At 40.2% G+C, this 25,729-nt stretch overlaps 1 long non-coding RNA gene and 1 pseudogene across 1 annotated transcript in view; both read left to right on the top strand.

Annotated features, from left to right (window-relative positions):
• Positions 1-25,729, top strand: part of LOC142073177 (uncharacterized) — a 54,415-nt gene that overhangs the window by 11,102 nt on the left and 17,584 nt on the right. The gene's annotated exons all lie outside the window — the stretch shown is intronic.
• LOC125642784 (DNA (cytosine-5)-methyltransferase 3B pseudogene) lies at positions 16,749-17,879 on the top strand (annotated as a pseudogene).

Here is a 25,729-nt window from a genome sequence, read left to right as displayed (position 1 = left end):
TCGAGTTCAGGATCCTGACACAAGAAAGAAAGGAGAGCAGCAGAATACAGACCCTGGGCTTCAGAAAAGCAGACTTTGAGTCCCTCAGGGAACTGATGGGCAGGATCCCCTGGGAGAATAACATGAGGGGGAAAGGAGTCCAGGAGAGCTGGTTGTATTTTAAAGAATCCTTATTGAGGTGCGTAGAAAGAATAATAAATATGTCAGGCGACCAGCTTGGCTTAACAGTGAAATCCTTGGTGATCTTAAACACAAAAAAGAAGCTTACAAGAAGTGGAAGATTGGACAAATGACCAGGAAGAGTATAAAAATATTGCTCGGGCATGCAGGAGTGAAATCAGGAAGGCCAAATCACACCTGGAGTTGCAGCAAGCAAGAGATGTTAAGAGTAACAAGAAGGGTTTCTTCAGGTATGTTAGCAACAAGAAGAAAGTCAAGGAAAGTGTGGGCACCTTACTGAATGAGGGAGGCAACCTAGTGACAGAGGATGTGGAAAAAGCTAATGTACTCAATGCTTTTTTTGCCTCTGTCTTCACGAAAAAGGTCAGCTCCCAGACTACTGCACTGGGCAGGACAGCTTGGGGAGGAGGTGACCAGCCCTCTGTGGAGAAAGAAGTGGTTCTGGTCTATTTAGAAAAGCTGGATGAGCACAAGTCCATGGGGACAGATGCGCTGCATCTGAGAGTGCTAAAGGAGTTAGCGGATGTGATTGCAGAGCCATTGGCCATTATCTTTGAAAACTCATGGAGATCGGGGGAGGTCCCGGATGACTGGAAAAAGGCTAATGTAGTGCCCATTTTTAAAAAAGGGAAGAAGTAGGATCCTGGGAACTACAGGCCAGTCAGCCTCACCTCAATCCCTGGAAAAATCATGGAGCAGGTCCTCAAGGAATCAATTCTGAAGCACTAAGAGGAGAGGAAAGTGATCAGGAACAGTCAGCATGGATTCACCAATGGCAAGTCATGCCTGACTAATATAATTGCCTTCTATGACGAGATAACTGGCTCTATGGATGAGGGGAAAGCAGTGGATGTGTTGTTCCTTGACTTTAGCAAAGCTTTTGACACAGTTTCCCACAATATTCTTGCCAGCAAGTTAAAGAAATATGGGCTGGATGAATGGACTATAAGGTGGATAGAAAGTTGGCTAGATTGTCGGGCTCAATGGGTGGTGATCAATGGCTTCATGTCTAGTTGGCAGCCGGTATCAAGTGGAGCGCACCAGGGGTCGGTCCTGGGGCCGTTTTTATTCAATATCTTAATTAATGATCTGGATGATGGCGTGGATTGCACCCTCAGCAAGTTTCCAGATGACACTAAACTGGGAAGAGAGGTAGATATGCTGGAGGGTAGGGATAGGATACGGAGGGACCTAGACAAATTAGAAGATTGGGCCAAAAGAAATCTGATGAGGTTCAACAAGGACAAGTGCAGAGTCCTGCACTTAGGAAGGAAGAATCCCATGCACCGTTACAGACTAGGGATTGAATGGCTAGGAAGCAGTTCTTCAGAAAAGGACCTAGGGGTTACAGTGGATGAGAAGCTGGATATGAGTCAACAGTGTGCCCTTGTTGCCAAGAAGGCCAATGGCATTTTGGGCTGTATAAGTAGGGGTATTGCCAGCAGATCGAGGGACATGATCGTTCCCCTCTATTCGACATTGGTGAGGCCTCATCTGGAGTACTGTGTCCAGTTTTGGGCCCCACACTTCAAGAAAGATGTGGAAAAATTGGAAAACATCCAGTGGAGGGCAACAAAAATGATTAGGGGACTGGAACACATGACTTATGAGGAGAGGCTGAGGGAAATGGGATTGTTTAGTCTGCAGAAGAGAAGAATGAGGGGGGATTTGATAGCTGCTTTCAGCTACCTGAAAGGGGGTTCCAAAGAGGATGGATCTAGACTGTTCTCAGTGGTAGCAGATGACAGAACGAGGAGTAATGGTCTCAAGTTGCAGTGGGGAAGGTTTAGGTTGGATATTAGGAAAAACTTTTTCACTAGAAGGGTGGTGAAGCACTGGAATGCGTTACCTAGGGAGGCGGTGGAATCTCCTTCCTTAGAATTTTTTAAGGTCAGGCTTGGGATGATTTAGTTGGGGATTGGTCCTTCCTTGAGCAGGGGGTTGGACTAGATGACCTCCTGAGGTCCCTTCCAACCCTGATATTCTATGATTCTATGATCATAGAACTAATATGTCTCTGCTAACATTGGAGGAAGAAGTGAGGGGTAACTCACCCTCTCCTAGTTTATTGACTTGATCCTTGTTTAAAGGGAAGCAGCCTACTGGTCCTGGTGGAATGTAAAAAATAGAAAAGGAAAAAGTAATTGTGGGGAGAGAAACAGCAATATTTAGCGTAGTAGTTGTTGCTATCAAGCATTGCAATAAACAGTTACAGAGATTTCTTTAAACATGGTGTTAAACACGACTTTGCTGTCAGCATAGGTAGGGACAAGTTGGGTGAGCTGATTGAGGTTAACTGTATGGTTCAAATGTGATTTAGCCATTACATGATAAGTCCTAACTTGAGCTCTAATGGGGGGCTTAGACATTACATAGGCCTTGTGCTGGGCCTGTGAAGAGGAATGAATTACACCTTTTTGTACCTAACTGTTGGTCATAAATTTTTCCAGGCCATGAGTACATGTAAGAAGTTGACCATATTTTCAAATTAAGAAAACACTTATGTGCAACAACTTTCAGGGTCATAAAATATTTGAATAGTTTTTTGTAATGTGTGCTAGAGCTGCTACCTTCTGCTTCCAGCTCTACAGTGACACATGAATATTTCTCAAAATGGAAGATTTTCTCTTTGACACATGAATATTTCTCAAAGTGGAAGATAATGCTCTGATTTAGTATATCATGAAACACTGAACAATTGTTACTAATATTCATTTTAAGCAAAAGAACTATATTGATAGTGCCTATGTTTATTGAACTTTTTTTCTCTTTACTTGCAACACTTTTCATGAGACTGACCAATGTTCCACTGTGCTATTTGTTCTTGTTAAACACAAAGGAAATTTGTCTACCATCCCATATTATAAAAAGCCCAATGTTTAGACTGATGAAATGAAAAAGCAGATGTCCAGAGTTCCAGAAGAAATTCTTGGGAAACTGAGACCTCATATAAAAAACTGTGATTCTCCAAGTAAAATTGGAATATATAGTCTCTTTTAACATGAAAATCTGATTTGGTCACAATTTAAGGACGCATGTCTTCTCCTCATGAAGTCAATGGGAGCTTTGAGTGCACAGTGATGGCACAACCAATGGACAAAAAAAACAATGGCTCTCATTAAAGCTGCCACCATTTTATCATCTACATACTTTTTTAGTAATTTACATAATTTGGTAACCAATTCTTCTTGCACGATAGAGCATATATCATGTGGAAGACGTTTTTACAAGGTAGCATAGAACAGGGCTAATAACTTCACCATGTTTCAGGTTCTGACCTTATCATTTTTGTGCACTGAGGCTAAAAATTGGACATTTGCAACCATATCACATGAAAATATATTGGAAATGACATTTTATTCAATTAGAGTCTTAAGTGTGTTTCATTTATTGAAAATAAAGGACATTTGGCTTTTTATTTACTGTTCTTGTAAAACTGTAATTAAATAACAGCTGCATTGATATGGCACATTCTGTAAAAATAGAATGTCTTTGCTTGCCATGTAGGGTCTGATTCATGATTCTACAGCTGTTTCACACGTAGACCTCTTAGTGAAATCAATGGAAATTCAATCTGCAAAGCAATGGAAGAATATATCCTTAGTGTGTTGTCACTCCATTTAAAATGATAAATGACCTTTTGGCCTTTTAAAGGGACATACTTTCTTTTGAATCCTTTAATGTTATGCTCCCTTAAAAAAAGCCTAGAAGTACTGACCTTTTGCATGCAGCAATTTTAATGGCACAGTTCAGTCAAGAATGTTTTTAATAAAAAAGTGCCTAACAAGAAGAATGAAAACTAGAAATAAGCATCTAATAAAGTTTAGTAATGATACTAGAAAAGGAAACATTTAGTTAATGGAACCACTGTTATTTTTTAAGGGATATCTGTAGTATGTAGTGACCTAGTCTTTAATAATCTTTACTTGGGGATCTCCCGTTTCATTGATGTACTAAACCCCTCATTTCCTGCATAGATTGATGCCTACTAGTGTAGTAGCAAGAAAGTATACGCAAAAGAGACAAGCTCTTGTAGTTCTAATAACGGATCTTTCTTAAAGGAAAGTAGAAATGGTCCTTGAAAATTCAGAAAAGACAGAAAAGAAATTGGAAAAGAACATCTACTTGCAAAATGTTAGGCTGCAGATATAGATAAAGATGTGGTCTGAAGGGCAAATTGTCTATAACTCCTATTGCAAAATCATTTACACCAAACTTAACATCAGGCAGCCAAAAGCGATCCATACATGTTGGTAGCATGCAACATTATGGGAAGTCAGCAAGTTGTGTTTAGTTGAGCTCCATGGGCCCTAGTCTGTTGGGTATGCTATGCATTAGGGCCCCTGCTCCTGCACCACTGATGTCTATGGAAGTTTTGCCACTGAATACAATGTGGGTGGGATCAGGGCTTAGGGCTGATTGTTGCTGGTGGCCCACTCTTAAATCTGGCTAATCATGCTCTGATTATGGTTCAACAAGCTAATTTGGACCCTGACATGCGTATGACCCAACATCCTCAGGTAAAATGGCTAGGACTTACTAAGTGGATGTTACTTATTTTAACTCTTAATGCACCAAATAATTCTCTTCCCACAACTTCTGGGGCTCATCTTCCTGAATCCAAACCTGACTTCTGCCCATGGGCTGATTCCTTCCAATTTCCTACTTGTCTGCCAACTGCCAATGGCCTGATTTCACACTACTGCCCACTCTGACTCTGCAGTCAGATGGTCCAGGTGGTTGACCCACCACTTCCTTGCTCATTCATAGCCCAAGAGTTGGCTGGAGAACCAGAAGCAGAGATGAAAGTCATGTGGGGAGTTCAGGGTAAGGCATGAGGCTGATTTCCAGCAGTGGAGAAATGAAAAGGGTAAGAGTTGCTTTGGAAATAAATAAATGCCCAGTGTGTCCCCCTGCTGCTGGGAACCCTCCCCAAATTCTCACACCACTGCTTCTATCTTTCCCCTCAATATGCTTAGAAACAAGCAGGTCCCTGATGCTACTCACTTGAGAATTATCTTATTTGCACAGGACAAAGCTTCCCACAGCTCATACACAGCTGAGTAGGTTGGTCACCTAATACAGCTCCCCTTCAGATCACACTTGATCAGCTAGGAATATCTGCCACATAAGGGCCACAGTCTAGATTTTTTAAAAAGACATATATGTGACATTTATATGCATGGAATATATATGTAGTACATCGTAAAAGAGAATAACAGATATACAACACTGCAACCATTGAGTGAGACCAAGCTTTGCTTGCACTTCACTGTCGATGTTTTGACAGTGGTACTCATTACACCAAACATAATTATTTCACTTGTACCTTGTCCACCCATTTGTCTGCTTTGTCCACCCACGTGTCTCTCTCCACATGCAAAGACTGTAAGGTCTTTGGGGCAGGGACTGTTTTGTTTTTTATGTGCATGTACATGTCAAGTACAATGGGGCCGTGACTGGAGCCACAAGGTGCTACTATAATACATATAATTATAAAAAAAGTTTGGGTGGATATTGAACAAAGTTTTTTTCCCTCCCAGAACTTTCATTTTACTGTCCCTAATGCAACAAAATGGTGACCTGTAGGGCATGGTTCAGATCTCACTTACCTAGGTTTTACACTGGTTTAATTTCATTGGCTTCTCCTGATTCACACCAGTGCAAATGGGATGAGAATCAGGCACTTTGTTTTCAGCTGGACAAGCCTGACAATGCAACCAGTCCTCAAAAGAATAAAAGAAAAAAGAAAAGAAAAAGAAAAAGAAAAAAAAGAGGAGAGGTGTTTTTTCAAGCCCATGCTCTATTTCCATGCTTCAGTCCCTCTTTGTTTTAACTCTGCCCACATGCTGGTATGTGATGGTGTTAATTGGACATTTTGCCTTTTGAATCAGATACAGAATGTGAACCCAACTCATTTACAACAAAATAAAAAAGAAATTGGAGAGAGTGAATATATCCATTAAAGTTGTTGTGAATAATTTGCCTTAAATGAAAATATACTGAGAAAACAGAAAAACTGCTATACCTTGCCCTCTGCAGTAGAACACAAGACAGATTTGCAATGTTAATTATTTCCACCAGCTTTAAGCTTGAAATATGAATATGTCAGGTATTTAAATAGTAATTTACTTTAAAAAATCTCTACTTTATTAAAATATCATTATGCATATTTGAAAGTTAAAAGTCAAAGCTATGTAGCTGCAGAGGTAAAATTCACATTTATTGTCCACTGAATGTGATGGAAATTGAATTTGTCAGGAAGCTGATTGATATCTAGAAGTGTTTTGTTTTCAGTGACTGGCACTGCCGAGTTACAACCATCTATCATCTAACAGGTAATTAGTCAGATTTCTCATCATGAGCCTTCAGTCCTGCTGTTTTATTATTGAAATACCACAAACCAGTAGCATCTGAATGCAGATAATATTCTCTGTCATGGTCTTAAGGACAAAGACAACATTTTGCATCTCAACCATAGTAAGTCTGATTAAAAGTCACTGAAATGTAAGTCAGGACATTAATATTGAAGAAATGGGCATCCTGAAAAACTCTGTATTGCTCCAGTTTCCTGTTGTAAAGTAAAAGGTAATATTAAAGGCCTCAATCATGCAGTCCCCATTCAAACAATCGGTGTCAATTGGTTTGGGCAGAGGATGAATATGAAGGTCTTAGGAGTGTATGGGCCAAATTGTGGTCATGCAATCCCCTCACCTCTCCTCATGCTGTCTGTAGATTTAACCCTGAAGAGTTGTTGGACTTCAGCTTAATGGCTCCCATTGGGCCCAGTTTTGCTCCCTCTTAAGTTAGTGGTAATTTTCTAATGTATTTTAAGAGAAGCTAGATCTCATCCATTGTGCTTGGGCCCTGTACAGGGTGAACAAGCATAGGGTAGAGGATCCATGCCCTCTCTCACTCCCTTGTGCAACCATCAGTTGGCTGGCTCCATGTGCTTGTCTGTAAACCAAGACAATAATAACTTGGGGTGCAAATGTGGGTTTGCAGCATTATCATGTTTAATATCATTTAAAGTGCAACATTTTAAAAATTGCTAATACATAAGCTACCTGTCATGATTTTAATACAACTACAATTATTTTAACGTTACAAAATATCTGTCATCCTCCCCTATTCCACCACAGCTCTATGAAGTGTTGGTTGTATATGATATAACTGAAGTTAAACAAATCATAACTAGGAAAGGATATGAGAAAGGAAAAATAAACTGTTAATAGAGCTTCAGGAAAATGAGCAGGATGAACTGGTTACACTATTAAATGTTTTACGCTTCAAATTCCAGCTTCAGACTCAATATCTACAAGGAAATTGAAAATGTGTTGCTGTTTGCCCTTCGAATATTTATTTTGTAACAGAATTCAACTGTGTGAACTAATATTAGCAAAATCTTGTTTAATGTTCTGTTTGTGGGCTAATTGATCTAATCCAGCTGTAGGACTCATAACATTGGAATGCCAACAATGCTGGTAGCTTCATAAAGTCAAAAGCTATTTTGTTCAGTTAATTCTAAAATAAAATCATTTATGAACTTTCAAAGGAAGCTTGGGATCATAATATCCCAGTTTTCCATAAAATCTCAGGACGTAACAGTCATTAACTCTTAATGAGTTGTAAATGTAATGCCTATTCCTGGAAATTTCATTGTTGAACATGCATAATTTTACATGCTTTCATAATCCTGAGTTAAAATGATAATTCGCCATAGCTGATAAGGTATTATTCGTTTATACAGCATACCAGAAATCATATTAAAAACTCTAATTATACAAAGGAATGTTTCATGCAAGTGGTACTAATAATTTCCAAAGCAACTATGTTGTCCAAATGGATATATTTAATGATTTAAATAATTTAACAGAAGAAGGATTTAAATTGCAATATAAATTATTGGACAATATATATGTGACTATCGTGTTACCCTATTTAATTTCCATTTGTTTCTTAACATTGTTTAATATTATGAAACCAGATGATTTTCAGTTTCAAGGTTTCTGCATATGCCTGAAGTGACATTGTCACATGGAGAATGAGAGGTTGAGACATGACTAATAGTAAAAGAAATGCTGGAATAATAAGAGACAGTTAGCAAATACAGGAAGATGGTTCTTGCTCCATGAACTAAACTAAATTAGAAATGGACTTAACTCAAAACCCCAGACCAGAATACCCTCAAACTTTGTGAAAGTGTAGAACTGTATTCAAACTCTGTGGATCTGGCCTATCTATAAACTAAATGGTCCCTACACAGATGCTCAAATGCCCCCCTTGATGAATAATATTTGATGAAGCACCTTGGTGACACTGGAAATACAAACCCAACCAAGGGGCATGGCTTTTCTGTGCCCTCTCTAAAATTAAGAGGTCTATTTTACATGAAATCAGGCCAGCCTAGGTCCATGATCAAGTTTACGTTGTCCGGCTTTTTGTAAACAAGTGCCTTACCTCTTGAGCAACTGGGAAACAATTATTCTACACTCCATTTTTAGTCATATAACCCATATAACCCAGGAAGGGCTATCCACTATCCCAAGATAAATTTGTCAGCAAATTAAGTTCATGGGTCAAACCACAGTTATTAACAGGGATACTTGAGGAACATAATGTGGCTGTCTAGTCAGGACATGAGATATAAGCAGTAACAAACAACCCTGAAATCTCACTATATGGAAATAAACCAATGCAAGCATGGAAGACAGCCAAAAATGAACTCTAATTAGATACAAATGCATTTTCAGAATGATTTAATAGATCAGAAAAGTGGCAGATGTGTCAGTCTATTCCTGGTCGTGCAAAACTGACCATGTGAGTGTGAGTGAGGAGCCAGAAAAGTGGGGGAATGGGGAGAAAGAAAGCTCCTTCTTATGAACACCACACCCTCATGACCTGAGGCAGGAGACGGCCACAGGAATCCAAAGGATGTTTTCCCCGAACAGCAAACCATGTCAGATCTAAAGAATATTCTGTAGTCAGTAAAAATTCCAGCGTCCTGACACTTCATGTTAAAACAATGGTTCTCTAGCTTTTTTATAAAAGCGGCAAAGAGTCCTGTGGCACTGTATAGACTAACAGACGTATATGCTCCGATACGTCTGTTAGTCTATAAGGTGCCACAGGACTCTTTGCCACTTTTACAGATCCAGACTAACATGGCTACCCCTCTGATCCTTAGCTTTTTTATGTTATGGTAACATAAGATCAAAGTCCTTTCATGGGCCGTTTCCCCTCCTGACTCCCCAGTCAAGATTCCACACCTCTCCCATGACTGCTATAGTGCTTGGTTATGTGAAAATGTAATATGAGGAGCATATTAAAGAGACAAAATGAAAACAAACTCACTTTTCTGTAAAGGGTATGACTATGTTGGTTGCACACCCCCATTTTGTGTTTCTGTTGTCCTGGGTATTTGCTCTCTTTGTTTGTAGAACTCAACATTTATTAGTATTGTTTCTTTTCCTATTGATAGTATTTCCCAGCTCTCTGATCCCTCTGGGTCACTTTGATTCTTCCCTTCCATGAGATAACTGTTTCTCCAATGTTGGAGTTGTCCACAGAATTGAGCACAGATGAATTTACACCCACAAAACACTGGACAAAGAAAGACACGAAGCAGTAACATAGGCTGTAGAGAGGTAGAGATAATTGAATGTAGCTAGTCAAAAAGCTTCTCGAAGAAGAGTCCTGGGAAACAACCAACAAGAAGTTCCAGGCTTGATCTAACACCTGTAATAGAAGTCCCTCCACAGGACCATTGTCCTGAAGACACCAGTTTAAAAAACACTGTTCTAGAAGACGTAACTCAGTGGGGAATTCTAAACAATCATTAGAATAAATGTCTACATTTGTGTCTGGGGCAAATATCAGATATATGTTACAGAATTGCCCATTAAACAATGATCCCTAGGGTTAGAGCCTGTTAACCTGGATTTTCATCTATCCACGGATTAATCGTTGGAAACTACTATTCAAATTTGGTTGTACGAGGACTAATTTTTGTCTTCTGATTCCCCAGTGGAGGGCTGTTTGTGTTACATGATGCTGGCATGGACAGAGGCAAGGAAGGGGTCAATAAAGGGTGAAGAGAAGTGAGGCTGGGGTAATGGCCAAAGGGAGATGTGTAACACTCTGCCCTCTCTAGCACAGTGGGAAATTTCCTCAGCATTGCCTTTTGTCATATTTCTTGCATATTTCTTGTCATATTTGTCACATTTGTAAACTGATGACTTATCTGTGAACTGATCCAAGTTCCTAGACATTTGCTTCTATTGAAAAGATACAAATAACTGCCTGTGAAGTAACAGAAGAGATACTGTATGTATCAAGAGAACAGATATTGCAAACATCTCTTTCATACACTGGTTTTTTTTTGTTGTTCTTCTATCTATTGTCTTCAAGAGCATATCCAGAAAATAAAAAGTGCCCCTCGTTTCAAGAAGCAAGAGAATGTCCAAGGGGTTTTGAATGCCCAGATTCTAATAATAGTTTTAATTTGTAACGTTCCCAGTCACTGCTGAGAGGATGTCTATAGATTGGAGTTACAATCAGTGTAAATGTGGTAGGCTAGAGCCATATAGGGTGCGAGTCATCAGAAAGGGTTTTACTTTTCAGTGTTTACCTTTGTCATTTCAAACTATGCAAGCTAGTTGATGTGATTGCTGATTCTGACATGGCACATTATAATTTCAAATAATTGAAATTGCCTCTGGCCATGGCAGTTGCTTCCAGGAATAATTAGTAGTTGAAGGTTTAAGAGATCCAACATGTCACTATTTTGTAAGAGGTGTTGAAGGAGACCAGAAGCCAATGCAAAATCTCAAGGGGAAGGGAAGACACCTGATTTGTCTCACCTTTGCACATTCCCACCATGCCTAGGTTTGTCAGGAACTGGAAGCATGGGAAGGAAGCCATTAGGAAGGTAATTCAGGAAAGATGGGGGACTGAAAGAAAGGAGATCAGTTCAGGACTAGTTCTTCCCAAGAGTTCCAATTGGCTTCTTCCCTCTCTGTCAGAAACCCTCCATTATCCCTTGCACAGCACTTCCTACCCTCCCGTCACATGACTGAAATCCTAGAAAAATGGCAAGTGTTAAGGTGTTAAATACCTGGGGATTAGCTAATATTATCAGGGATAATAATAATTGGTGTTTTAGAAGAAGAGAATTCTTAAGTGTTCAACGGTTACCAAATAAATAATTTAAAATTTCAATATATTTACTAAATATTTAACAGTGTAAAAATCTAGAAAACAATTCTAGTATTTCCATTTTTTTGCATAGTTACAATTTTACACTACTACAAAACAGTGACATGTGTTACCGAAGATTTCCTAATGCATCCAAAAGCAATATATGTGTGTGATATATGACATCCTTCCATAAATCCTAAATTTACACAGTATGCTAATGCTTGATTCCATAATTTCTTTTAAAAATGATTATACCCTGCTGCTAAGAGCAAAGGCATACGAAAATCAGTTTTCTATGCTTTTCCAACAATGAAATGCAAGCCAGCACACCACATAACCAACACTTACCATATGTTAGAAGATAATCCAGTAGGCTTCAGACACTGACATGATTTGCTTAAATAAAAATCCCCCTTTCTAAAGCAGTAACAACAATCTACCATTTTATTATTCCTCCAGCAACCTACTATAGAAATACTAATATTAAATATAAATGATTTTTAACTGTAAACCAGGCTGATCTATTTTTACTGCATTTAACATGCTATGGTTCTAGTTAGTTATGTTAGAAGAAAAAAAGCCTAATTTAAATCATTGAGGTATTCCAGGAAATTCACAAAACACAGAAAATATTCACCAGATCGAAAGAAAATCTATGGCATAGCTACGCTTTCCCAGGTATACTGCAGATGACATAAAGCAGTTCATTTTAGCATTAAAAAAATTAAATGTATACTAGAAAAATAGCTATAAAATCATTTTCCCACAGCAGTGATGTCCCTTAAATATATGTCATTTCTGTACTGAATAATGCCCCAGTCCACAAACTTTCAAGGGACCAGTCATGCTTAATGTTAAGCACATGCATAAGTATTCAGAGGACTGAGACATAAGTTAGTACATGTGAAATGCTATTTTTTGTTGATGAAAGGAATAGAAGGGATACATCGGACATGCTAATATTAACAGTGCAGGCACTACTATTGTCTCTTTATAGTTATAAAAAAGATAAGAACAATAGAAAAATGCATGTAAAAATAGCTAATATAGTGATTTCCCATAATTTCATATTCGCTGAGGAGTGCTTTTGGGATATCAAGTACTACTCATGGGTTGAAAATAAAATATTCTAAAACATAGTTACTCTGAATTTTCTGACATGTTTCAGAGCAGCAGCCGTGTTAGTCTGTATTCGCAAAAGGAACAGGAGTACTTGTGGTACCTCAGAGACTAACAAATTTATTTGAGTATAAGCTTTCGTGAGCTACAGCTCACTTCATCGGATGCATTCAGTGGAAAATACAGTGGGGAGATTTATATACACAGAGAACATGAAACAATGGGTGTTACCGTACACACTGTAACGAGAGTGATCAGGTAAGGTGAGCTATTACCAGTTCTATTATACCTCTTTTCTCAACTCTAGAAGGGAAGTTGCATACATTTGGCATAGGGGAGGGGGTCTTCAAACTTTTTCAGACATTGGAGGCAGGTCAAATTCTCCTGTTAAATTCAGCAACTTCATCCCTTTTATTCCCACAACATGGGTCTTGTGCATGCCCTTACTAGGTAAAACTAGCTGATAGTCCAGGAGGAACTCTTGGGCAACGAAATAGGACATCAGGCAATGTTGAGCACACCTGGTTGAAGAGACTGGGTTGCTAATAAATCTAATATGCAAAGGTTTGATATATAGATTTTAGCATTATAATAAAATATAAAGTTGAGTCTCACATGTACAAATGTACATGACTAAAGAGCTTGCCATTACTTGAAACAATCATAGTATTGAAGAGTGAAGATGTGATAGACATGACAATATTAAACTGGAAACTACAAATGGAAAATTATATTTAAATATTCATCATTGATGCAAACAGTATGCATGGATACAAACTGATTATTGGACCATGTTATGTGGAAATAAAATATGATTCCTTTTATCTACTGCTGAGGTCTTTCTATGTAAAATATTTGAAATAATTGACTCAAATAAGCCAGGATATAATTCCATTGGATTTACACAAATAAACATAAGTAATGGTCATCCTGTTAACCATTGATTAGCCAATCAATATGTTTTCCTGGACATTTGGAAAATGTCACAGGTTATCTGAACACTACTGAATCATGCATAGCTCATGCATCCATTATGAGATAATGTATTTTACTAATAAAACATAGAAAGACAGTTTATCCTTCTTGATGATGGCTTAAAATTAAATAGAATTAACTGTTTTATAACCTCTCAATTTACAGACTCACATAGTGGGGAAAAATGGCCAGTTAAGGGCATAGAAAATGATGTTGGTTACAGAGTGTGAAATGTCTATATTCAAGTAAAATACAAATAACCTGAACAAAATGCATCCAAAATAAATGAAGTACATTGTTTGATGCCATAGTCACAACATTTTAAAAATGTAATTCCAAATATAGCTGTATCCCAAATTCTTGGATGCACATGTATGACTTAAATGGAGAGCTAGGCATATACATTAAGGGGCTGATTTGTCCAATATTCTTTTGTTTCTTCTTTAGAAGTGAGTGCTTAGTACTGAGGGACTAATAATATTGCCGTACACCAGCACTCTTAGCCAATGTTATTGAAGTTAATGTGACTACTCACATGTGTAGCATTAAAGGTGTATGTAACTGTTAAGCATGTGTATATGTGTTTGCAGGATCTTGGTGGACATTGTCATTGCCAACAATTATCACCTCTAACACCCTTCTCTTCTAGTCCTGGATCTCTTTCCATAGTTGTCCACTTGGTCTGATGATTATTCAGTGAGGATAATGGGGACGTTAATGAAATCAAATTTATTTTCACTTATTAACTAAGCCAGGGATTTTAGCCTTTAGTGATAATAGGATAGTGCACCAAAATAGTGTACCAAGTGAAAGCAGGGAGTTCTACCCCATAAAGGATGTTCCTTAAGTGGGCTTGGGGTACAGGAATCACTGGCTTAAAAGTTACCATAGCCTCCGACTTTTCACATGACCCCTCCCACCTCCAGTTGCTCACTTTCTCTGCATGTGGAGATCCTCAGCTCTCTTGAGGGCCATCCACAGGGCCTGAAGACAGTTATGGTGCTGAGGCAATGGGCTGTGGCTGACATCCCTCTCCACATGGGCTGGGTGAGGTGTGTCTGCAGAGGGTCCCTTATGTGTATAGATTCTTAGGCAATAATCTGGGCTGATATTATAGTGCTGTTTTTGAAAACAGTAAGCATAGGTTTATGGCTTAAAACACCACAACAAATTAAAACACCTCATACATCCTGGTTAAACATATCAGGCTATCATACATTAGACCAGCTAGTAAAAAAGACTGCAAGGAAAGGCAACTGGTCAACACTTATCTCTAGCTTTTCAGAGTCACACAGGTTTTAGCCTCACAGCTGCTCTTGGTTTTAATGAGAGCTGCATGGCTGAATCCTGCACTACTCTGAGATTTTTGTGTGAAACCAATAAGAATGTTCACTACTAAAACAACGTTTAGTTCATAGCATCGTGGTAGAGGTGGACAAGGTCTACTAGGTCATTGTGGGCCTTTCTACTTCATAAGTAGATATAGTCCTCTGATACTGGATGCATGAAACATTAAGGTAGTACTAAGCATAGCCTTAGCCAAAAGAGCAAAAATGTTTAATTAATTGATTCAATGAAATAAAATCCTGCCAAGTTCTAAAAATACTTAAAACTGAGTATATCTTCTGTGTTTTACGTCCCCTCTTCAATAGCTTTCTATTTTGACAGTGGTATTTATAAGTATATATTCTTTAGAAATAGTACAACACTGAAATAGCTGGCACAAACTTGAAAATGCATTTATGTAAATGCAGATTTCCTGAGATATCTTAAGCCCCAATCCTGCAATTCCTTGCACACGAGCCGACTGCTGAGCCCACGTGGAGTTTCACTTAGCCCTGGCCTACACTACAGGGTTAGATTGAATTTAGCCATGTTAGGTTGATTTAAAAAAGACTGTGTCCACACAACCAACCCCATTCCATCGACCAAAAGGGCTCTGAAAATCGACTTCTGTACTCCTCCCCGATGAGGGGAGTAGTGCTAAAATCAACCTTGCTGGGTTGAATTTGGGGTGGTGCAGACGCAAATCGACAGTATTGGCCTCCGGAGCTATCCCAGAGTGCTCCATTGTGACCGCTCTGGACAGCACTTTGAACTCCGATCCACTAGCCAGGTACACAGGAAAAGCCCTGGGAACATTTGAATTTCATTTCCTGTTTGGTCAGCGTGGCAAACTCAGCAGCACTCAGCAGCACAGGTGACCATGCAGTCCCCCCAGAATCGTAGAGCATAGAATGTTTCTACGCTCCCCCATCATCTCTGTCCCTGAGGTTATCGCAGATTAGAAGGCGCAAAAAATGCACTTGCGATGACATGTTTTCTGAGCTCATGCAGTCCTCCAGCACTGATAGGGCACAGCTTAATGCATGGAGGCATTCAGTGACAGAGGCCAGGAAAGAATTAAGTGAGCACAAAGAGCGGAGGCAGGACACGATGCTGAGGCGAATGGGGGAGCAAACGGACATAATGAAGCATCTGTTGGAGCTGCAGGAAAGCCAACAAGAGCACCGACCCCCGCTGCATCCACTGTATAACCGCCTCCCCTCCTCCCCATGTTCCACTGCCTCCTCACCCAGACGCCCAAGAACACTGCTGAGGAGGCTCCGGGCACCCAGCTACTCCACTCCAGAGGATGGCCCAAGCAACAGAAGGCTGTCATTCAAACAGTTTGATTTTTAGTGTGGCTACGATAAGCAATGGGGCCTTGTCCTTCCCTCCTCCCCCACCCCACCCGGGCTACCTTGTCCATTATCTCATTTTTTTTAATTAATAAAGAAAGAATGCATGGTTTCAAAACAATAGTTACTTTATTTCGAAGGGGGGAGGGTGGTTGGTTTACAGGGAATTAAAATCAACAAAGGGGGCGGGTTTGAATCAAGGAGAAACACACACAACTGTCACACTGAAGCCTGGCCAGTCATGAAACTGGTTTTCAAAGCCTGTCTGATGCACAGTGAGCCTTGCTGTGCTCTTCTAATCGCCCTGGTGTCTGGCTGCTCAAAATTGGACACCAGACTATTTGCCTTAACCTCCCACTCCTCCATAAACGTCTCCCCCTTACTCTCACAGATACTATGGAGCACACAGCAAGCAGCAATAACAATGGGAATGTTGGTTGTGCTGAGGTCTGACCAACAGCACCAGCGAGCTTTTAAATATCCAAACGCACATTCTACCACCATTCTGCACTTGCTCAGCCTATAGTTGAACTGCTCCTTACTACTGTCCAGGCTTCATGAGCCATGGGAGCGAGAGGTAGGCAGGGGTAGGTGCAACTGCGTGGTGCTGCTGGCTGGGAGAGCAGCCTGAGGGAGAAGTCTCCAGCTCGCATGATATGCCAGGCAGGACTGACTCTCCATGAGATGAAACTTAAAGAAGACAATGACCTGGAGTCTTTGGCTCCCATTCGGTGCTCTAAGAGGAGGATGGCCATGTCTGTCCAGGTACCCCTGATCGACCTCACTGAGGAGGATTCCAGGGAGTCCTCCCACAGCAGCAGTACCACATCTGCCAGCAGCACTCAGGAGGACCAGAACTTGTCCCCCGAGCTCGTCACTGGGGAGCAGGAGAGCAGAGTTGAAGGGGAAGTGGTGGAATACCAGGATGGGAAAGATTTTGGAATTGGGGAGCTTGTATGGGGGAAGATCAAGGGCTTCTCCTGGTGGCCTGCAATCATCGTCTCCTACAGAGTCATGTCCAAACATCAGGCAATCTCCAGAATGTGCAGGGTGCAATGGTCTGGGGACGGGAATTTCTCTGAGGTTTCAGCAGACAAGCTGGTGGGTCTGATGGCTTTTAGGCAGCATTTCAAACATTCCACATCTAATAAGCTGGTCTCCTATCGATGAGCCATACACCATCCCCTGGAGGTTGCTAGGAGCCGGGCAGGGAAGACGTTCCCAGAACCCCTGGCCAAGTGGCTAAAAACTAACTTCTGCAACAACAGCAAGGAGTGGGTGTAGGAGGACCAGAGCAGAGAGCAAATGGTTTCTGAAGTCACAAACAGCAACAGGAGCCTTGAAGACAGTTGTTTATCATGCGAGAGAAAAAACCCAGCCACATTCCACCCACAGTTTGAGGGGGGCCTTTGGCAGACTTGCCGAGATCGATTCCTTGAGCTCTTCTACATGTACAACAAGGACGGGTACCAGTCCTACCTCACCCTCTGCTGCGAAGGCAAGGACTGCTGCTGTGTAGCAATGCCAACAGCAGCTGGTGCTTCTGTGTCGAATGCTTGGCGGTCCTGGTAGGCCAAGGCGAAAGAGCAAGAGCCCTGGAGCTATTATATGTGTCAACCACAGAAGTGCTATGTGGTGTTACAGCGCCAACCGGACTGGAATGTATGGCTGCAAGACTTCTTCACCAGTGACAAAGGACAGGAATATGATGCACATAAAATCTAAAAGGGCCTGCACATTTCCCAGAGTCACTACCCTTGATAACAGAACGTCAATGATTGCATTGGCTACGTGGATCACAGCAGCCCCCACAGTAGATTTGCCCACAACAGCAGTGGTGACAGTGAACTGAGTGGGCTCCATGCTTGCCGTGATATGGCGTCTGCCTGGGTAACCCAGGAAAAAAGGCGCGAAATGATTGTCTGCCATTGCTTTCATGGAGGGAGGGGAGACTGACGACACGTACCCCAAACCACCCACAACAATGTTTTTGCCCCATCAGGCCCTGGGAGCTTAACCCAGAATTCCAATGGGCAGCAGAGACTGAGGGAACTGTGGGATAGCTGTGCACCACTCTGTAAGTCGATGCTAGCCACAGTAGTGAGGACGCACTCCACCAACTAAATGCGCTTAGTGGGGACATACGCAATTGACTGTATAAAATCGATTTCTAAACATCAACTTCTATAGAATCAACCTAATTTTGTAGTGTAGACATACCTTTATTGCAACAGGACTCTGTGTGGGTGTAGCAGCTCCCTCCATGCAACAATCTGTAGGGTTTTAGAATATATGCTGTTTGGGGCAGGGGCTGTGTTTTACATACGTGGAGATACTACTGTACTCTAAAACAGAGTTTAGGCAAACAAATTTCAACCTAATGGTCACAGAAGTCACACGGTATTGGTTCTGCTACTTGATCGGATGATAGAATAGACTGTCCATAGGAGAATTATTCTAGAATAGTTATTCCAGAATAAACATTCTGGAACAATACCAAAAATTATTCTGGAACAGCTATTTTGATAAATATCCAAGTATAGACTAGCCCTCAGAAAAACTGTCTCTATGTGTTCAGAAGTAGATGAATTTTTCCAATCATCTTTGGTCATCCTCTACCAATTATCTTCATCTTTTCAAATATGCAGCTATAAAGCATTTAATTTCTTCAACTGATGGTTTTTGAAGTTGCCATGAAAAGGTTATTTTCTATATTTAAAAATACTATCACATAACAAACTGAAACAGTAAGTACGGTAGCCACACTTGAGTTGTCATGCTTTGAACATATGATTGCCATCATTTCACTTAAAGTATGGCAGCCAGTAGCAGATCTAATCATTATTACATGGTTTGTTTTCACACCACTTTTCCAGCATTGCCTTTTATGGGAATTCATAGTGCTAAATGGGTCAATTTAAGATCAAATTAGCCAACATTATGGTAATCAAGACATTGTACTGTCCTTTGAAGGAGAAACTTCATTCTGTAACTGTGAAAATTTAGTAGGGGGAGAGGAAACAAGCGTTCATCATAAAAAATTATTCGAACATTGAGAAAAAGACTGGAGTTTAAAAGAAGTAAAAGACAAGGTTTAATTTTTTTAAAAAAGGTCAAGACTATATAATTTAAAAGGGTTTAACACAAAAAACGAGGGCAAAGTTTTAAAATAGTTTAAAAGTGAAAATGGTTAGAGTTAAACACATATTTTTTTAAAATAAAAAGGCGAAGGTTAAATAAAAATAGGTAGTGTTAAGTTATAAACAAAAATAGAAAATGGCTAGGTTAAATATAAAGGTATATAAAGGAACAAAGTGAAAGTAGTAAAAAGGAAGCAAGAACTAAATAAAAATAAATAAATAAAACACCTAAAAAAAGGAATCAGCAGGCCCTGATCCTGCAACAAGGCCATCAGGGCAGACCTTGATGTTTGTGCAGAGCCACACTGAAGTCTACCTAGGTGCAGGTGTCAATTTGCAATCTCTTGGCAGAGGTGTGCGCCTATCATCACCTGAACTTCCTTGCATGTATGTTGTATCTTATTCCCCCTTATGACAGCCATTTTTAAAAATCATTTTATACCCACAATCTTGTTGGGGCAAGAACTGCCTCTTCTTTGTGTGTAGAGCACCTGACACAATGGGGCTGTGATCCTGACTGCACCTTAGGGTGCTACAATAATAATCATATCATCATTATCACTTGGAGAATGTCTCTGTCTTTCTTTCATTATCTCTCTCAAACACGAAAATCAAAGCCCACTGGATCCTCCTTATTTCCCTTTTCCTTAGCAGAACAAGTGAAAACCATCCCCCTGTGGCACAAGAAGAGTGCAAGGAAAGGAGGGAGAACTATTGGTATTAGTGGTATAGAAACCACACATAGTTATGGCTCCTATTGGTGGCAGAAACATCAGTGCAGATGTCAAATGACAATTCATTCTAGCCTGGGATACGTAGACACCAGAACTGCTGTAAATAAGTGAGATATACTATGAAAATGCCTATAGAGGGTGGCACAGCATGGAAAAACATAGAAAACACAAAAATAGACAGGATTACACAGTTTCCTCAAAGCTGTCTGTTGGCAATTTGAATGAACTTTTCCCAGCCCTAATAGTACATCACAAGAGCAGCACTTGGGCATATAACATGTATTATTAGTAAGTCCTATTGATCTTGTTTGCTGATAGTAACCTGACGCTGAGTTATATCTATTCCTACAGTTGCTGCTCCCTCTGATTGGCCAGTAGTCACTGTCACTATGCCATGCTGCTACACTCATTCTGCGTGCTCCTTTTGGACCTCTTGACAACATTGCTCATGGAAGAAGGCATGGGTTAGAGCTGCTTTGAGTAGTAAATCATTAATAAATGAAGGCCAGTTTTTAAGGTACTTCACAATACATAGTTGCTCAAAAAAGTATAAGTTCTGAGATCATGATATTTCTGTTATTCAAGACTTGGTTCATCTATAATTCTAGAAAGCTGAAGGTTGAGACAAAACACATGTGTAGTTTTTGAAACTGTTTGTTATTAACAGGAGAAACACAGTAAGCCATTGGGGAGACCCATCTGAATTTACATCTTTAGAGGACTGTGAAATACATGTGTCTGAATACAATGAAGCATCACCATCTATGAATAGCTATTGTCATCAATTAAATATATATACTAAAATGTTCAAACCTGTTTGTCTAAAGTCAGAACCCTACATTGATAATTAGTCTCTTAAATAGAATGGCTTGATTTTTATAAGTGCTGACCACCCACAAATCCCATGGACATCAGTGGGGGAGCTGTAGGAGATTGGCACCTTTGAAAGTCGGGCTGCTTTTATTGGGGTCCTCAATATGGACTTAGGCGTCTAACAGTAGGAGTTTTTTTAACATTTTGGTTATTGTCATTATAGTGTGTCAAGGTTCCTCCCCCACTCTGAACGCTAGGGTACAGATGTGGGGACCTGCATGAAAACCTCCTAAGCTTATCTTTACCAGCTTAGGTCAAAACTTCCCCAAGGTACAAAATATTCCACCCTTTGTCCTTGCATTGGCCACTACCACCACCAAACAAATACTGGTAACTGGGGAAGAGCTGTTTGGAAACGTCTTTCCCCCCAAATACTTCCCAAAACCTTGCACCCCACTTCCTGGGCAAGGTTTGGTAAAAAGCCTCACCAATTTGCCTAGGTGACTACAGACCCAGACCCTTGGATCTTAAGAACAATGAACAATCCTCCCAACACTTGCACCCACCCCTTTCCTGGAAAATGTTGGATAAAAAGCCTCACCAATTTGCATAGGTGACCACAGACCCAAACCCTTGGATCTGAGAACAATGAAAAAGCAGTCAGTTTTCTTACAAGAAGACTTTTAATAGAAATAGGAGTAAATAGAAGTAAAGAAATCCCCTCTGTAAAATCAGGATGGTAGATACCTTACAGGGTAATTTGATTCAAAACATAGAGAATCCCTCTAGGCAAAACCTTAAGTTACAAAAAGATACACAGACAGAAATAGTTATTCTATTCAGCACAATTCTTTTCTCAGCCATTTAAAGAAATCATAATCTAACACATACCTAGCTAGATTACTTACTAAAAATTCTAAGACTCCATTCCTGGTCTATCCCCGGCAAAAACAGCATATAGACAGACAGAGACCCTTTGTTTCTCTCCCTCCTCCCAGCTTTTGAAAGTATCTTGTCTCCTCATTGGTCATTTTGGTCAGGTGCCAGCGAGGTTCTTTAGCTTCTTAACCCTTTACAGGTCAGAGGAGTTTTCTTCTGGCCAGGAGGGATTTTAAAGGGGTTTATCCTTCCCTTTATATTTATGACATAGTGTTACTCAAGTTGCTACCTGAAAGACATATTTGTACTTTGATTTTGTTTCTGTTCAACCCATACAATTGGGTGTCTGTATGGAAGTATAAAACTATGACCAAACCTTGGGGTCTTTACTCAGCTTTTACGTATCGATTTCTGTGGGTGTTTGGCCTGACTAAGGAATGCAGTACTGGGTCCAGTGGGCCACATTTTATTCTGTCACATATGTTTGAATACAAAGGAATTATCTTAACTTCATGGAAGCTAGTCCAGATTTATTGTGGTGCAAATAAGAGCAGAAGCTGGGAGTTGCTGCAGTGACTGAGAAGAGAATCAGCCATAAGAAACTACTAACGGAGGCCAAGTAATAGCACAGGCTGAAGCACTCACATTGCCAGTCCCGAATATCTGCAATATTGCAAAGACCTGCCTGCCAGTCCGCGGACTGAAAATCCCAGGATCACTCTCTGAACACAGAGCTTTCAGACCACCATTACAGTGTTTGAGGGTTTTATACCTGTATGTGGAAGATGCTAGTTAACACATTTTATCAGCATTGTGTAACATCAAAGGGCATGTAGGCAAGTGTGAGTTACTCCCATGACATTAAGCAGGTGCTTGTGCTGTCTATCACCATGGACAGTAACATTAATAATAATTGTCCTAAAGCAGGTACATAATGGATGGGGGAGGTATAAAATAGACAGAGCCATGGCTCTAACTCCCACAAGGTACTAGCTAGCAGAACTGGCTGGCTGGCTGCATGATGGAAAATAAGGTGCACACCAGAAAGGAATACACTAGCAAACTTGCCACTTCTGTGTACCTAGGAGCTCCAGAGGCATTGTAGCTCCTTCACAACAGAATGCATCCTAGTACTCTCTGTGCCCTGCTAGCATTCCATGTTGAATGCAGTGCAGGGATATGTTCAAGCTGCATGATTTAGAGTTGTTCAGTATAATTATTTGCATGAGTAGGAGTCTGGAGGACTGGGTCATTACTAGAATACCCGTTGTTAAAGCCAGATTCTAGTATAGGGAGCCAAAACCCCATCTTCCCTCAGAAACAAAATAGGTGTATTGCAACTTTAAGAGTGCTGGAATTTCATAACGTGTTCTCCAGGCTAATTTTCTGATTCATAATACTGAGGAACATCTTTTCCTGTAGGTATAAACGCTCATTTAGATTTATATTAGGAGCATTACAAAAAGGGTAAAATAGGTATTAAAGATTATACTGACATGCTTAAGATACGAGACAACACCACATGGGGAAAAAAGATATATGGCTAGCTTGAAGCATTGCAAGCAAACTCTTTACTATCTTGCCACATGTGTACATCACATAAGCAGATGAAAATATGTTATAGTGAAGGCTTGCACATCTACAGTGCATTCTGTCTAAGGGGAATCTATACATCTGGTACAGATTTAAGTATTATTTTCCTTTCCTGTTAGTGACACTGAAGAAACTGTGCACCTACATGTAAGAAGTCATATATTAAAGAGAGGATGTGAGGAGGCATAATGTAGATATTAAGGTGAGATGAGCAGAAGAATAGAAGGAGAAGTGCTGAGCTTTCTAGAAAGTACAGATGGATTGGTACCATAGTGAACAGTTAAGGCAGTCTCTGTCTCTCTGATTTCCTTTATGTAAATAGTTATTTTGAGTGGTAGCCCAAAGGTAGCCCAAATTTTACTACACAGGTATCAAATCAAATCAACTTTAAGTCGTAAGAGGAGCCATAAATTATAACCTATATATCAAATAAAACAGAGGGTTTGTCTGCCCAGTTCTAAAAAAAGGGTAGTTAAACAGTGACTTTTGTTATTTATAATAAGAAAAGGAGTACTTGTGGCACCTTAGAGTCTAACAAATTTATTTGAGCATAAATTGGTTAGTCTCTAAGGTGCCACAAGTCCTCCTTTTGTTTTTGCGAATACAGACTAACACGGCTGCTACTCTGAAACCTGTCATTTATAATGCCTCCAATGTCACCAAAGCTGTCTGCTATAGTCACTTCATTATCCTTACAATATAGAATCTAATTTATTTGTATAAATCATCCTTCATAAAAAGTAGCACAAAATGCTTTGCAGGGAGAGAGAAAGAAAAGAGAGAATGTTTTACACATATTGCCGCAGTGACTGTCAAAGAAGCAAAAAGGGAAAACAATCTATGAAGATGGAGTAACATAAAACTAAACAAATCAGAAATACACAAGAAGCATAGATACAATTATTCCTGAAACCTAGTTCCTATGTGTGGGGCTGGGGTTGGGGGATGAAGGGGAAGAATGGAAAGGAGATGAGTCATATAACAATGAGAAAATGGAAAGGGAATAGAGAGATTTTAAGATGAGATTTGAAGAAAGGAAGTGGTTCAGAGGGAAGCAGAGAATTCCAGTAGGGTAGAACAATGAAAGAGTGACTATGAACTATAGAGATCATGAAAGAAAAATGGTCCCTTGATTAGGGCACAAGCTTGGGACTTGGGAAACCTAGGTCCAATTCCCTCCTCCACCACAGACTGCCTACGTGACCTTGGGTAAGTCACTTACAATTTTGGGGCCTCAGTTTCCCGCCTGTAAAAAGGAGATAATAACACTTCCCTAACTCATAGGGATATTGTGAGGATAAACGCCTTATAGAGTATGAGGTGGTCAGATACTATGTTAAAAGGGGCCATATCAGATGGACTGATAGAGAGGGAACTAAGTAAACTTAGGGACATTTCATAATGACAGTGACCAGCGGAAGATATGAACACTTCCTTGAAATGAAAAGAGGAGCAGATAGAGAGGTAAAATTCAAACCAGGAAAAAGGAGTGCTAAAGACTTTGAGCAAGATCTATCTAGCTTTCCCATCTTAACCTAGACTACAGGTTCCAAAAGGAAGTAAATCCTCCTGGAAAGGGATGTAGTGAAGCAGGGGCATGCAACCCTCTCTCTGTAGGAGGCACTCACAGCTAGCCCAAAAAGTAAATGATGCTGGCCAGGGAAGATTATGGATAGGGCAGACCAGAGATGATTTCTCACATCTCCTAGGCAGAGTCACTAATAAGACGCCTGTGGAACTCCATATACAATTTAAAGTTGCCCTCCCATAGTGGAACACCCAGAGGAAGGCAGCAATGCAAACACCGCAAGCTCTCCCACAGCGGTCACTCCCCACCTCAGGTTCAGCACGTCTCAGTGGACCATTTCTGGTTAGGAGGGTAGCAATGCAATTTAAACCCTCCATACACCAGATGGGATGAAACAAGTCCAATGGCCTTTTGCCTGAGGATCTTAGGAAGTACAGACAGTGATGTTACCTAAACCAGCAAGGAGATCAGCTAGAAGGAAAATAGAAAGACAGAGAAGATTCCATGGTCAGATAAGGAGATATCATCAATCATTCAGAGAAGAGCCAAGCCTATTCATTACAATTTGACTGGACTGAACTGTCATTCAAACTCTATCTGAAAGGCTAAAATTTGAGGAACAATGATAACTGCACTGTAATTCTCACTGCTTTGGTTCTTTAGGGGGCATTTCAAACCTGCAATGCTTAAGAGCATTTAAAATCCATTAATCTTCACTCTACGAGTCTTTGCTCCTACTTTAATTCTCTTAAAATTGATCTTTCCCATTTTTCCCATTTTACAAATTAAAAAGATAAGATGGAGTACAGGAAGCGGAGGTACTCTGGTTATGTGTGTATGTGGGAGAGAGAAAAAAATATGACAGTTGTCTTCTGTGTCATCACTCTG

Source organism: Caretta caretta, chromosome 9 (genome assembly GCF_965140235.1).
Source record: "Caretta caretta isolate rCarCar2 chromosome 9, rCarCar1.hap1, whole genome shotgun sequence".
NCBI classification, from domain to species: Eukaryota; Metazoa; Chordata; order Testudines; family Cheloniidae; genus Caretta; species Caretta caretta.
This window is presented reverse-complemented; position numbering and strand designations above follow the sequence as displayed.